At 34.7% G+C, this 5,187-nt stretch overlaps 1 pseudogene; it reads left to right on the top strand.

Annotated features, from left to right (window-relative positions):
• Positions 1 to 1,098: 1,098 nt before the first annotated feature.
• On the top strand, positions 1,099 to 4,284 carry LOC120174109 (annotated as a pseudogene).
• Positions 4,285 to 5,187: the final 903 nt, after the last annotated feature.

Genomic DNA, 5,187 nt, shown 5'->3' with positions numbered 1-5,187 from the left:
TTTTATTGATAACAATAGAGAAGAGATTCCACAATTTTTTTGGTCTGATCATCGTAAAATACTTGTTTTTAGAAGATCCTTTTTATTCTCATATTCTCTGAGATTTGTTTCTTTTTCTCGTGCGATGGATATCATATTCTAACTGTACTTAGAATATACTTAAAATTTACTTCTTTCAAAATTTAATATATAATTCTTTATTGATAACAATAGACTGAAGTAATGTATCCCATAACCTTTTTTTAGTCCGGTTCGTAAAATACTCTCTCTAGAAGATTCTTTCTATTCTCGTATTCTCTAAGATTTGTTGTTTTATTATCGTGCAATTGATATCATTTTTCTAATACTACAACGTAGAGAAAACTAAGCTAGGAACTAAAGTCCAGTCTCCCTAATTCTCCAAGGTGCATTTAGTTAGAGTGACAAAGACTCGGCTCAACTCTAAAAAATCAAATTTTGTATTCGATTCGACCTGAATTAACTTCGAACATGAATATACCTTTGTTTGTATTCATTCGGTTCGTTTACGAGACTAATAATAAGGACTAATATATTTTAAATGTGCATCGGTAATTCCAAAAAAAGAAAAGGATAGTCCACTGATAGAGTAAAATAAATGAAAAGAAAAAACAAGAAGCACGTGAAAGATAGATACGGTATTGATATAGCGGTTATCAAATCGGAGAGTATAAGAAAAAGGTAAAATAGCTTGTTTGTTACTTAATAATTAAGATTATAATTAAATTATTAAATTTTAAAATAAAAAATTATGCTTCAAAAAATAAAAAAATATTTAAAATAAATCACTCTATCATCAAATTTATAATACAAGTTACTTTTTATAAGAGCTAAAAAGGAATTATTTTAAAAGTTGACCAGTCAAACCTTTTATTTCCCCCTTTTAAAAAAGAGAAGCAAGTTTTTACGGAGTGCGAGAAATTTGAAAAATATAAGTAAGAAAAGAAGAGAAGAAAACAAAAACAAAAACAAGCGGAAGCTAAAACAGGCGTTAGAAATTTGAAGAGGGAATCCAACCTCTGTCTTCATCGCCTTTTATATAAAAGAAAACGGAAATTATATCGAAATTCAAAATAAAAAAATCAATAATAATATTTAATATTCGCAACATTAATTAGTATATATATACATCTGTATGGATGAGAATGAGATTACTGTTGGAGGAAGATAAAAGAGAAAGGGAGAGTGGTTTTCGGGATGATCAAAGCTTCGGAGTAATGTGAATTAGGGTTCCTTTCTTCTCCGTTTCGGGCTCTGGAACTTGTTGTCAGTGATCAGATTTCATCGGAAGAATTGGGTCGGATTTTGATTCATTGAAGGTGACGACTTCTTTTTCCCGTTCTCTGTTTAAACCTGAATTGGTTGCATGTTGAAGATTTGATGAGTGTTTTTATTTTTAGCTTCAGTTGTTGGATTCATTTAATTTTGCTTCAATTTGTTGTTTACTTTTTTTTTTTTGAGAAATTCTTTGATTTCTTGTTTTTCATTTTCTAGAATCAAATTATAAAAATATATAGAGGGCTATTTTTTTCATCTTATAGAGAGCTATATATTAGATAACATCAGTTTAGTGTAATCACAATTTCATGTTGGGTTATTTGGCTAATTAAGTTCATAATTAACTTTTTTATTTTGCTAATTAGTCTTCAAGGTTACTATAACAGTATATATAGTGATAGCATGGTTCAATGCATTGAAATGAATAAATAAAATTCTCTGCTAACATTGAATACAATGTTATTACTATAAATGGAAGATTAAGATAACAGTGTGGAAAAAGTTCTGCTAGTAATTTCCAGTCTACCAATATTTTCCAAGACATTACATAATTTTAGCAGATAATAATCATAGGAATAAAGAACATATTCAATCTATTCGGTAAAAGTTAAAAATCGCTACATGTGGCGTTAAAAGTTCGTTATGTGTCCGTGTACGTTACTCGGATTCAGGTTCATGAGTTGGAAATGAGTATCCGTGCGTGTTAATTGTTTTGCAGTGTTTTTTCTAAGCTTGTGATTATACACTCATACCCTTGTTTGGAAAACTGTATGACACGGATACGTCAAGATCATTTGGTTAGTAAGGTTTTACAGGAGGGGGAATAAAAAATGATAAAATTATTACAAACTATAGGTTAGCCGCCGCATCCTACGCCATCCAAACCCTCCAAACTGCTATTAATCTACCTGCTGAGTGCTGTGTTTTTCTCCCCGTATAATATAAAACACAGTGATTTTTACTCAAATCATAGAAAGTTGTGTTCATAATTAAATTCTATTTGGATGGTTATCATTTGCTTATAGTTATATGATGTGCAGGGCAATTTGGCCTGAGAAGCAATGCTGTGCTAATTTGATCAAGATGCTGCTGATTACCTTTTTGATCATCAACTTGTCTTTCAGATTAAAGTTTCTAATGAAACTAAGTTATTTTTTCCCTATTGGTTTATGATGTTTGCTCAAAATTTTGTTCCTTCAAGGAATGAAGACCATTGTCTAAAGTCAAGCTTAGAAGGAAGCATATCCTGTTTTCTTTTGGTATCGCCACTTTCTTTCTTAATCCTTCCTTTTTACTTCTCAGGGAATAGTTTGTGAACGACGCATTCTAAATGGTGTTCAGAGATTTGCTTAAGGAGCCAAAGGTGAAAGCAGAAGGGGCAGAACATGATTCACCCGTAATGGCTGGTTTGCAAGGTCAAGTCCAATTGCAGCCTCCAGTGTCTTTTAATCACAACTTGAGAGTTTCACAAGATGATCTGCATCTATTGTCGTACATTCTCTTGGCTAATAAAACTAATACAAAATATATCAGGCAAGGTTTGCTGGAACAGGAAGTGTATCCCTTAACTTTTGGCTATATAGGACTGAATGGAAAGAAACCTATAATTGTAGCAAGATCTGGAGAAAAGCATGATCGACAAGCATCAGATGATAGTCTACTACCGGGTCTTAATGATGATACGGCATTGAACATTCTAGCTCGTAGCAGCAGATCCAACTTCCCTAATCTTTCCTGTTTAAACAGAAAATTTAGGTCACTGATCGGCAGCAGTTATTTGTATAAATTGAGACGTCAACTTGGCATAAGAGAACACTGGATTTATCTAGCCTGTAATCTGATGCCTTGGGAAGCGTTTGATCCTATGAGAGAGAAATGGATGAGACTGCCGAGGATTCCTTGTGATGATTGTTTCACTTGTGCTGATAAAGAGTCCCTGGCAGTGGGGACTGAATTACTCGTGTTTGGTCGTGAGTTGTTCGGATTTGCTATTTGGATGTATAGTTTGACTTCTAACAGTTGGTCGAGATGCCCCCTAATGAATTTGTCTCGATGTTTGTTTGGATCTAGCAGCCTTGGGGAGATTGCTATTGTAGCTGGGGCAGCAATAAGCATGGGAACGTTCTAAAATCCGCTGAGCTTTACAATTCAGAACTGGGTACTTGGCAAATCTTGCCGGATATGAACATCCAACGTAAACTGTGTTCCGGTTTCTTTATGGATGGTAAATTTTATGTCATCGGGGGCATGTCGAGTCATACAGATTGTTTGACTTGTGGTGAAGAGTACAATATGGGGACAAGGTCATGGAGGAGGATAGAAAATATGTACCCTGGTTCTTATGCAGGTGGTACATTTAATCCTGCTATGCGTTCGCCTCCTTTAGTTGCGGTCATAAATAATCAGCTTTACTGTGCTGATCAATCCACTAACGAAGTCAAGAAATACGACAAGGTCAATAATTCATGGAGTGTTGTGAAGAGACTACCGGTTAGGGCCGACTCATCCAACGGTTGGGGACTGGCATTTAAAGCCTGTGGAAACAGTTTACTCGTAGTAGGAGCAGGGGGACCTGGATTTGGTGATCATAGAGTAATTGTTCTGCATTCTTGGAACCCAGAGGAAGGAAGCAGAGATGGATCAGACTGGAGCGTGCTTGCGGTCAAGCAACGGGCAGGTGCTTTTGTTTACAATTGTGCAGTGATGGGTTGCTAACTGTTCGCGACACAGCTTCGGTGCAAACATGGGCAACCGGAAGACCAGTAAGCCTCACCAGTTAATGATTTGAATATTTCTCGGTATCAGGAAGTTGTAATTTTCTTTTCTCCATTTATGGTTCTTGAGATGAATAATTGACATGAACTCAGGAAAATTTACTGTCGGTGTCGGTGTCATTACTACTAAAAAGGGTTTAACCTCATACCAGGTATGGTGTGGTTTGACATTGAATTGGTTTATTTGAGTTGGTTCCCTGATTCAAAAAAATTTCAGTTCATATCGTCATCATGTTTAGATGTTAGACATTTCTTGTGATATCGGCATCGTGTTTCTTCCATACAGGGCCAGGGTGTTTAAAATTTGAGGCCTTTCTCGTCCTCTTAAATCATTTACTTAATGTTTACAAATCTTGTATGTGATTTGTTTCGCTTTTGATCGTCTTCCTCCCTCCTCTTTGTTCACCTAGAGGCTACTATCAAACACTTGGATCTTTAATCACTTTGAGATACAAAATTGCATGGCTTCAGTCGTTAGTAATTTACATTGGAGGCTAGGTCGTTATCAGGTATTGTTCCTCTTTTAATTCAGTGAAACGCAGGAGTCGGATTAACTTTAGAAAATGAAAAATAAGATTAAGATGATTCGGCCCATCTTTCAAACTGATCATTTTTCTTATATGTCCATAATTTTTATGCTATTTTATTTTTGCTACGAAAAAGAGCTATGAAAAAGAAATGGATAAACCTTTTATTTAAAGTGTTTATTTTTTTTTCTGTAACGTAGTGTTGTGCGATCACATTGAGAGTGTGTAGTGTAGGGATGTAAAAAACTGATCCTATTTGTAAAATTGATTGAAATTTACTCGAGTCAAAAAGTAGTAGTGTTCTGAAACCGAATCGAGTTCGAATTAACGCTAACCTGAACTCGAAATGACCATGAAAATTCTAGATCTTCACCCAATTTGCACCCGACTAGAGAATGACCTAAACTTGAATTGAACCAATAATATGATAATCAAACCTTGCCTACATTTGAACTAATGTGAACTCAAGATTAACTGGTAAATAATTGATATTTTCCTACTTGTTATCAACTAAACATAATTTATAATTGACTCAACATGTAAATGATCTGACTTGTTATTAAACTAACCTGATATTTACATGGCATGTA

This window comes from Hibiscus syriacus, unplaced genomic scaffold (genome assembly GCF_006381635.1).
Source record: "Hibiscus syriacus cultivar Baekdansim isolate YM2019G1 unplaced genomic scaffold, ASM638163v2 tig00112000_pilon, whole genome shotgun sequence".
In the NCBI taxonomy this organism is placed as follows: domain Eukaryota; kingdom Viridiplantae; phylum Streptophyta; class Magnoliopsida; order Malvales; family Malvaceae; genus Hibiscus; species Hibiscus syriacus.
Note: the sequence above shows the minus strand (reverse complement) of the source record. Positions and strands in the feature narration are given on the sequence as shown.